The 10,791-nt window shown below is 33.8% G+C and overlaps 1 protein-coding gene, 1 long non-coding RNA gene and 1 pseudogene across 3 annotated transcripts in view; 1 reads left to right on the forward strand and 2 right to left on the reverse strand.

Annotated features, from left to right (window-relative positions):
* The window catches only part of LOC107059994 (uncharacterized), a 23,089-nt gene extending 19,499 nt beyond the window's left edge, over positions 1 to 3,590 (reverse strand). For both annotated transcript variants that reach the window (XR_001473078.1, XR_001473077.1), the window contains exons 1-2: positions 3,407 to 3,590; positions 1,633 to 2,161 (exon numbers count right to left, since the gene is read on the reverse strand). This is a non-coding gene — a long non-coding RNA (uncharacterized lncRNA). The remainder of the gene's footprint in view (positions 1 to 1,632; positions 2,162 to 3,406) is intronic.
* The window catches only part of LOC102582711 (60S ribosomal protein L10-like), a 37,817-nt gene that overhangs the window by 22,951 nt on the left and 4,075 nt on the right, over positions 1 to 10,791 (forward strand). The window lies entirely within an intron of this gene.
* LOC102581606 (26S protease regulatory subunit 6B homolog) lies at positions 5,939 to 10,409 on the reverse strand (annotated as a pseudogene).

The raw sequence follows: 10,791 nt of genomic DNA on the forward strand, positions 1-10,791 counted from the left end.
ACAGATACAAAAACACTAGGTGATTTCTTCCCATTCAATGTTGGCTGGTAGGACATAGTGGAGGTGCGTGCAAGCTGGTAAGGACACCAGCTGTATTAAAAATAAAATATTGAGAAGAAATCTAATTTGTCTTAAAAAAGATCAGTTATTTAATATTGGAATGATTTTCACCTGAATTGAGACAGAGTAGATACAGGATTAATAAACTAATTTGTTATTGAAGTGTAAAAAATTGGTATTGGATTTAATGGGATCAATCAAACATGTTTAATTTACTCTGTGATGCCAACATTTGTATTTTCTGGTGGGCAGAATTTAGTTGTTAATCTTGTCTCCCATACTTGTATCTAATGTGGTTCTGATAAAGCCTCTAGTTTTTTCACGGGAAATTTCATTTTCCTTGGAATTGTCCAAGAAGTCAAATTACTAAGTATTGGAATGAAATGGCGAGAATAGAGCAGAATAAATATAAAGGATTTATATAGCTGAGTACAGCTAGTTTAGGATTAAGTGATGGAGCTGACATGAAAAAAAATTAGAGTTGTGTGTTCAAAGAGAGAAAGTAGTATGCAATACTACTAGAGCCATCCATTAGTCACTTAAAATGTCTTTTCCGGTTGATATTTGATAAGATGATTGGCTACCCTACAATTTGATAATTACAAGTAGTAGTAAAATTAAATCAAAGCAACTTCGTTAAACATACGGTGTAGCTATTATTTCTAGCAGCTGATACCGAGCAATTTCTTACATCCTTTTTTTTTATAGATTAATAATTAGGTAGATAGAATTTCATATTTTTGCTAAAGTTATTGTTTACAATAATAGTTGCTATGTATTTATTTGGTCAGTTTAATTAGATATATTTAAAGGCTATCTAACATGTTATTGGTTTGTCACAGTAGATATGTATTTGAAATGATAAATTGTTGTATTCACAGAAACAATTTACTCTCGACCAACTCATTTTTTCTACTTTTTACTTTCTTTCGAGTATTATTGACTTGACATTTGTTTCCACGGCAGGTAGTAGCCCACCTCCAAAACCCTGGGAACGAGCTGGTTCTTCTTCAGGCCCTGCACCTTTTAAGCCCCCCTCTGCTGGTAGCACGAGTGACGTAGTAGAGGCATCTGGAACAGCCAGGCCTGGTGAGATTGTTTCAACTGCTAATAGGAATACAGCTGTTAATAATAGCACACTTGCAAGGCCTGTACCTACTCGACCTTGGGAGCAGCAGCAAACTTACGGTAGCTCATACGGAGGTATGAGATGTTTAGTTAATTTTCCCTCTTGCTCTTTTTTGTGCCTGTTCTGTTTTATCAGCGACAACCTTTTTTTTTAAAAAAAATCCTAATATCCATTCTCCTCCATTTGCAGCCTTTGGAATCGCTCAGCAATAACTAGTCTTAACAATAAACAGAGTTCTCTACATCTACTTACGTACCGAATCACACAAGGCAAAAGGCCACAAATCAGATGTATCATTTCACCAAAAATTGGTAAAACAACACAGAAGCCATGAACAAACAGCTAGATCTTAACAAGTTTTTTTAGAAAAATTAAGAACAGTAATAAGCTAAAACCGAAAAGATATGAGTAATTAACGTAAAATTGGGAGAAAATAAACTTACTTCGCCCCATCGCTAATTCTGTGTGTGGAATTGTTCGGCGGCGGCTTGAGAAAGAAGAAATTATAAGAAAACCTTAATTTAACGTTCTTTAATAGATGAATGAATTGATTGGGCCGCCTTATATGGGCTTACGTCTTGGCATGCGTCAGTAGAAGGTCGGTGGGCCGATTGCATTCAAACCTAAACTTGACCCGTTAACCACATACTTTTTTGAGAAAATTTTACATATAGCAAATAAAAAATTGCTAATTGTATGCTATAGCAAACTTTGTAAAATTACAGTCCGTAGCAAAATTAAAGTTTGCTATGGACTTGTCTTTCTGTATATTCGCTTGTCATTTTTTTTTTTTATACATTTTGATAGTTTAAGAAAGAAAAGGGCGTTAATTTCGGTTAGAAAAAAAAGGAAAAAAATCACTGAAGTCATGCACGTTCTGTTCCATTCGAATTCCCTTCCTTCTTCATCGTCTTCTACAGTAAGAACTCCATTGTAACTCAATTCAAAAAATTGATCAAGCAATTGATGGTACTACACAAACAATCGAGATCATTAGACTGTAGAGATAGCAATAGGAGGTAATTTCATGACGAAAACATACTCTGATTTTGCTTTTTTAGGTCGAAGATGGTGTTCAACATGTATTCAAAATCAGATTTCCTTTTTAACTATCATCAATTTAAGTTGAATGTATATTGAGAGGTGTATATTTTGTTCGAAATAGAGTTTAACACTTATCATTTGTATAGTTAATTTGTAATCTAGTAAAGTAATCGAGTGGAACATATAGAAATACTGCCTTCAGGCCGTGACACAAAATTGTACAAAGAATATTAAAAAATTGCACATATAGTAAAATTTAGTAGCTCAGAATCAACTCACTAAATCATGGAATTAGCTATCAAAAACTGTTTAAAAAATTGAACAAAAAAAAAATAAAGAAGCAAGATCTGCCTAATTCAAGTGGATAGATATATATACAATACTTCCTTCAGCTCATAACACAATTTTGTATATGTAAATATTAATATTATAAAATTGCACAAACAATTAACTTTACTAGCTCTTAATCCACTGACTCTACATCCCGAATTAGCCACTAAGACGTATCCAAAAACTAATAAATTGTTAATAGCAAAAAACAACATAGATTTGCTTCAATTTCTTAAATAAAATCATACATGCTAGTGGAAATCCATATACAAATTCTGCCTTCAGCTCATGACACAAAATTGTACATGTAAAACTAATGTTTAAAAAATTGCACATATAGTAAAACTTAGTAGCTCAGAATCAACTCACTCTAAATCCTGGAATTAGATATCCAAAACTGTTTAAAAAATTCAAAAAAGCAAAAGAAAAGAAGAAGCTAGAGCTGCCTAATTCAAGTGGATAGATATATACAAATACTTCCTTCAGCTCATCAAACAATTTTGTATATGTAAAAATTAGTATTAAAAAATTGCACATACAATTAACTTTACTAGCTCTTAATCCACCGACTGTAAATCCCGAATTTGCAGCTAAAACTAATTAATTGCTAATAGCCAAAAAACCTAGATCTGCTTCATTCCATAAATAAAACCATACATTCAAGTGGACATCCATATACAAATTCTGCCTTCAGCTCATAACACAATACTGTATATGTAAAACTACTACTAAAAATTGCACATATAGTAAAATTTAGTAGCTCAGAATCAACTCACTCAAAATCATGGAATTAGCTATCCAAAACTGTCTAAAAAAAAACTAGATCTGTGAATTTTGAAGTACCTGAAAGCGATGAAACTGGTTAAAGAGGTGGATTTGCTTGAGTTGAAATTGAAGGAGACGGAGATTGCAGAGGTGGAAAAGGATATTTTGAGCCAATAGCAGAGTAGTTTGGAAGAAATGGAAGAAGAGAAGTATAAAATGGGAAATTGGAGTGTTATAAAGGAAGTGGGTGCTTAGTTAATACATTTGAATAAATTATTAGATATTACAAACAAATATTAGTGTTTATGCAAAGCAATGGGTGCTTAAGCACCCATAATTCATAACATACATTCGCCATTGGCGTTCTACATGTATTATGTCATTTAGGATATGTGTGTCTACTTGTTTAATTTTATACAAGTTAAAGTGTTTACTTGTGCACACTCAAAGTTGAAGTACATAGTTATTCATTGAAACCAAGTTAAGGGTTATGTTTATGTACTATGTCTTCTAATTTAGCCAACTTTTGTTTATATAAATCTTGTGTAAGCAATTAAGCTTTGTCATTATTCAATCTAATTGCGGCCTAACTTATGTTCATGTGATTCTAAAGTTAGGAGGATTTTTTAATAGTGTGATAGTATACTCAAAATGTTGTAAATTGTTTGATTTATCACCATTACAAATAAGATGTTTGATATTGAGTTAAATCTGATATATCTTTTCTTTCACATATCATTACTTAATTTAATCATGTGTTTAATCCAATTTTTAAACTCATAACTATATTATGCTATAAAGTACCAATATCACCTATGAATAAAAAAATTCGTACGTGGGAAAAGTTTCACCAATTATTGTCTTTATTATCATGGAAGACAATGAACTAGTCCTTAATATCTAAAAATTATGTTTAATCTAAAATTTGTAAATTTAAATTTTTGAAAACTAAGATCACTAGTACGTCTAATTAAGTGAGATAATTTTCAACTACCTAATTAATCCTCTATTCTAACTATTATCCCCATAATTTTTTTAATCTAAAATCATATCTTTGATAAGCGTTCAAATGCAAGTGCATCACATAATAAACTTGATTCATTAGTTGACTGTGTCTCACAATAAATCTAGTTGTTGACTGATTAGTGCTTAATTGATGATGAGCTAACATAGTTTGTTAGGATTCAATTAGAAGATATTTGTAAATTGAGCACGAGGTTTATTTTAAATGTTACACACAAAATATTGATCAATACAATTTCTTTACTCTTTTTTCTTAGCTCAAGTTTATAAATGCAGTTATGGATTTTGTGAGCTCATAATTTCTTAGTAAGCTATAAAGTTATATCATATCTTATCTAATCATCTCTCTTTGATATTTTTCTTCTACTTTCTTACTAATTATTTATTTTCCCTTAAAAGGGACAAAATGGAATCTTTATTCTCCAACCACAAGGAAGAAAAAAATGAAAATGCAGAGACCCTATTCTCTTTCGGTGGAAAATGGAATCTTGTAGGACCCTATTTCCAAGTTATATTATGGAGAGAAAGGTAGAGTCGGCTAATGGACATTGGGTAGATTTTTATAGTCAATTATTTATAAATTATAAATGTTATTTTAATTTATAATTTTTTTGCCAGGGAAAATTAGTTCAAAAAAATATAATAGTTAAATTAAAAAGATTTATAGCATCATGATATATTATTCAAATTATAAGAGAGTATGTGATATCATTTTCTCAAACAAAAGCATTTTAATTACATGGACGTTTATTTACCCTCCTAATTTTATTTTACTTGAATTTAATATCATCCAAAAGAATGTCGTGGCAAAAAGAAAGAAACCAAAAAAATCAAAACGCGTAAAAAAAAAATAATTTAAAAATAGTCCTACTAGTATATATAGGACTAGTATCCTTTTTTAGAGTCAAATTATAAAAACTTTGATTAACATTTTTACCATGTACTTTTACATCATATTGATATGCAAAAAGTTACGATTTATAGTACTTTTCGTATAGTTTTTGAATATCTAATTTTTTTTTTGTTTAAATATCAAATTAATGCAATCTAATTTGACGAGAGAAACTTGCTCGGATGGTAAGCACCCCTCACTTCCAACCCGAAGGTTGCGAGTTCGAGTCACCAAGGGAGTAAAAGGGGTGAGAGCTCCTAGGGAGGGTAAAAAAAAAATGCAATCTAATTTTACTTTGAAATTTAGTCAAGTTAACTTTCGAAAAACACAACATGACAAATAAAAGTGGATGGAAGGAGTATAATGAAAATAAAATTATTTTAAAAAGAACCCACCCACAATCACCCCTCCTTCTTCGGCAGATTTAACACTAAAGCAGAAGACTAATAGAACAAACGGTAAGGAAGTTGATCTTCCCATATACAAACTTTTTAACTCCAAATTGCTTTAGGTAGTATTCTTCTTTAAGAAAAGAAGACTTCAAGAGTCGTATTTAACCAAGGGAAAGCATATAGCTGCTGCAATTGAGATCTCTAGCAATAGAACATTCGACAGCAAATGCAGCAGTGGAAAGGGATCAACAAATGGTGTCGGGTGGTCGAACCATCACCCTCACCATGAGAGTAACTTAAAGCTTGAGAAATCATGTGAAACTGTGAATTTGAGTGTTGCACATAAATTCAGCCATATAACACTTTCTGAAACAAATCATCTTACTGAAAAGTTAGAAACAGCCACTAAATATTCAACAACAGTTCAGAACTACAAAAGAAACCATACAGGGCTTACATAGTAGATGTCATAATAAGTATTTGCTTAGCCTTTAACAACAATCACTTGTAGAATTCAAAGTCAGTGTCAGGCTTCTTCACGTTCGACCTGTAACCCTTTTCAAAGTCCTTTGGAAGGATGACATATCGATTCTTGCGCACTGCATGCATACCAGCTTCTTGACAGATGGCCGTAATCTGCAGATATGTCAATTCATGTTCATTTCACATAAGGTAAGGCCTCAGCATAATAATTAGTGTTGCACAAGTGAAGAAAAAACAGTTGCAGCCAAAACAAAGAACGATTATTGGAACTAGAACCCTGATTTCCACAGTTCTCCCACCAAAAAAATATAGAGACAAGAGACAAACCTCAGCAGCACTGATTTTATCAGGGCGAGAAACATAATCTTCCAAGTCAACCTCATCACCTAAGTTCATCTTAGCCGTGCATACCTGCCATAAAACAATTCAGCGTTAATTTTGTTACATTGTATAAAACAAAACACAGAAAGGCTCTCAGAGAAGCAGAAAGACATTCAAGAATCCATCAAACTGAACTTCTTCCTACAATATTTTCCTCCATTACTTTTTTAGGAGAGGAGAACAAAGAAGAACACATCATGAGTATAAAGATTATCCAAAACCCACCTGAAAAACGAGCCTTTTTTGACGTCTATCAGGCAACGGAAATTCAATCTTACGATCAAGCCTTCCAGGACGTAAAAGTGCAGGGTCCAGTGTGTCGGCTCTATTGGTTGCCATAATAACTTTCACATTTACTGTTTGGTCAAACCCATCCATCTACAGAATACAAACCGAGGAAAATGTGGCTCGTCAAACAATGCAGGGTCTTGCGTTATTCTGGAACTGCTTTATAACATGAATAGAAGCCTACCTGGTTTAGTAGCTCCATGAGGATACGCTGGACCTCTCTATCAGCTCCAGTCTGAGCATCAAACCTAGCAGTAGCAATTGCATCAACCTCATCAATAAAAATGATTGCTGGAGCATTTTCTTTGGCAAGGCGGAAGACATCACGAACCATTCGTGGACCCTGCAAAAATCAGTGAATAAATGAGAAGATAAAATCTAGACTAAATAGAATCAGATGATGTCTCATCACTCTTCATGGACACAGTATGATATGATAGTCACGCTCCAGACAGAAGAGAAATGTATCTCAAAGGGAATAAAGTAGTAGTTGATCTGAAGTTGCATAAAGACTTGGGGTGACATAATTGATCTGAAATTGCATAAAGACTTGGGGGAGAACATGATTGAAACCAGACTGCTCGTCCACATAACTGAACTTATCCTACTATATTAGCTGTGAAGAAATCAAGATCTGTCTCTCCAGCCAATTCTACATGAAAGATCATATACAAGATATTCTCCTAGTCAACATGATTGAGACGGGAAGCCCATGCCTCTATCCTTCCTTTTTGTTTGAAAAGGGAAGTAGAAGTCTACATATTTTAATCAATCTATGGAGGAATATCCAGGGCATTCTATGTTACTACTTTATAGTGAGAAGATCTTGACAGGTCTTGTATTTTGACGAAAAATGTAATCAAAGAAACGAAAAGGTATTGAGCCATTCACTATTGAGATAGGCCTTGACTTGAAGTCCTCCAGAACTACATTAGATATGAGAGTTAGTTCATAAATCGGAGAAGGAAGGTGAATTGATTATTGACATGAAAGACACTATAGCAGAGTTACAATGTCGAAAGAAATTTAGAATGTACGTTTTTATAAAGAAAGCATTTTTATGAACTCTGTGAAAACTTTACTTTGGGAGAAAAGGGGTCAGCTACTTTGCTATAATACAAAAATAAAATAAAATACAAAATATTCTCATTATCAAATACTACAAGACATTTATAAACTACTTGTGACTGTTAGGCATCTGATTTGAAAGTAAGACATTAAGTTGTTTCCAGAAAGCTTCTTTACCTGCAAGCCATCAGAACTTTGACTATATTTTGGATTCAAGAATAAGTAAATTACTGCATAAAAAACTGTTTGCCATAGCTTCAAAAACTTCCCGCCAGCCTAGCTATTGAACAAATTTAAAAGAAACCTGAAACTCTTGACTTTTTCGAACATGCTTCTGAAGCCGCTATATCATCATAAATCGATTATTTACCACCATAACTCCTTAAGTGCTTAACTATAATACAGTCCCTATTCATCAGGGAGAGCAGTAAGATTTAAGAAATGCATCACCAAGCAAACCTCTATATTGTGACTTTCATGCTAGACCACTTATTATAAAGGACTTGCTGAGCTTAGGATGGTAAAAGCAAACATGTCAATAGTGAAGGTCTGCTAATCATCTACTTTTGACTTGTCCTTAACTTGGTTGCATATTGGATAGGTTTGCTGAAGCCAACTCATTAAAAGTGAAGGGTACATGTGTCCCTACACTTGCAGGACTATGTCTCTCAGAACACAGAATTCTTGCGATGTTATTGATCTTTTTAAATACAGAAATTGGGTAAAGTATCATCTTAATTCTTATGTGTGGTTTCTAAATTTGTAATGTTTAATTTCAAGAAATAAATAAACCAGTATCCTATGCTAGATGATCATCTAGTGAATCTTCATAAAGCACAGTTGGGTCCTTCAACTTCAAAGGAGATAGTATATTAGTTAATAACCTTATTCTCGATCCCAATCAATGTTACTACTACCTATGAAATTGGAAAGCCATATAGGCAAAGAGATTAAATGCTATTCTATATCTCTTTTTATGAGATACAAACACTTTAAACAGAAAACTCTGACTGATATCCGGCTACTTTGATCTAAAGTATATTGATGCGTAAATTAAGAGTTCACAAGCATACCTCGCCCAAGTACTTCTGAACAAATTCTGAGCCAACCACCCTTATGAAGGCTGCGGTGGTATGATGTGCTACAGCCTTTGCAAGCATAGTTTTCCCAGTGCCTGGTGGACCATAGAGCAACACACCCCGGGGAGGATCTATACCGATCTGCTTGTACAACTCATGATGAGTTAGAGGTAACTCAACAGCTTCACGAATTTCCTGCTTTTGTATGTCGCAACCTCCAATATCCCGGTATTAGAAATAAATAAGGCCACTTTTGGAGGAAAAGAAAACAAAAAACTATTGAAGGCTTAAGAACTCCCTTCACAAAGCTTGGGAGATGATCTCTTTAGCAATATTGTAAGTTTGTAACTAGTTGCAAGAAAGGTTCCCAAAGAGCTTCTGAAGGTTACAAGAATGAAATGTTTATTGAAGCTTTTGCATACATGAGAATTACTTCCTTTCAGTCCTTAACAAAAAAACAACAACTAATTTCAAGTATACAAAATGGACCCTGATAAGCCACTTGACCAGATTACCAGCTTTACAGCAAGTCAATTAATAGGACTCTAGAAAAGCCATAGTATTTATTACTGTTAGGAGATTATGATTTCCTCCATAACTACAGAGGTTCTTTTACACCCAACAACATGTTTTTGTTTTCAGAAGTAAGCTGGTCACTGCACTAATGAAAATTGACTTTCTACTGTACGAGATCGAGTTTGGTGCTACAATAACCAAAATTCAAAATTAAGAGAATTCTACGCTGAAACAAGTCTGAGATTCAGAAAGACTCATAATTTTCCTCAAGTTGAAATTTAAAAAGCCTCTAATTTGCTATTATTGCTGTAACAAGTAGTAATCCCTACACAAAAGACTCCACATAATAAGAAACCCTAACCAATGTATTTAAGCAAAAAAAACCCTACTCTGAGCAGCTCAGAAGTATAACACTTACATTGTAAGTAACATCAGGCTTCTCCAATTGGCTAAGCAGAGAAATACTGGAATCAGCCTCAGGTGGCAAAACATCAACAAGCGCATTTGAATGGCGATGCAAGGCCACAGAAGCCGACGGCTTAAGAAGCTCTCGATTAATTGTACTAAGTATCCTAACATAGTAATTAGAACCCGTAGTTGAACCTACAATAGCGTTATTCTGATCAATCATCTCCATGAACTGTCCAATTACTAACGGCACCGATTGGATCCTTTTGACTTCTTCCTATGCCCGTAAATGTTCTCGCCTGAGGTTTTTGAGCTCGTCCTTAACGTATTCCTCTTGGATCTCGATGAATTCGAGTTGCCGTTGAAGTGATTTCAGGCGAGCGTATAGGTCATCTTCTCCGTCGGAAGGAATGTCGGTGATGGAGGTTTCCGGCAGTGTTGCCGGTGGTTTCTCGGCGGGTTTCGGGTCGAGAACCATCGCTGTTGCCATTGTTGGAGTTGTTTGATTACAGAGAGAATGAGGAAGAGGGGTGAGAGTTGGATAAAAGTGGAGTAGGGAACAAGAAAAGAGAATATCAAATTCGTGAGTTTGCTTTTGGGTGTTCGGACTCGGGTATGGGTCATTTACTACTCCCTATTCTTGAAGAATATAGCCATATTTAAGGATCCATGTTTAAATAATGACCAAAACTTACCAATTTTTTTTTCAATTTGAAAACTCTTTAGTTTATTCTAGATTTCACTTTTCAAAAGTTTGAAATTCATGTAATAATCTTGTAATATTGTATTTTTTATTTTTACTTTTTAAAGTTTAAAATTTATGACAATATCATGATATTTCCAGATGAGAGGTGACCTATTTGTTCAATGAATTTCCAAACACAAATAATTATTTAAAAGTTGATTCTAAGATTGGCTAGCCCGATTTTTTTT

The sequence above is a fragment of the Solanum tuberosum genome, unplaced genomic scaffold (genome assembly GCF_000226075.1).
Source record: "Solanum tuberosum cultivar DM 1-3 516 R44 unplaced genomic scaffold, SolTub_3.0 scf00052, whole genome shotgun sequence".
In the NCBI taxonomy this organism is placed as follows: Eukaryota; Viridiplantae; Streptophyta; class Magnoliopsida; order Solanales; family Solanaceae; genus Solanum; species Solanum tuberosum.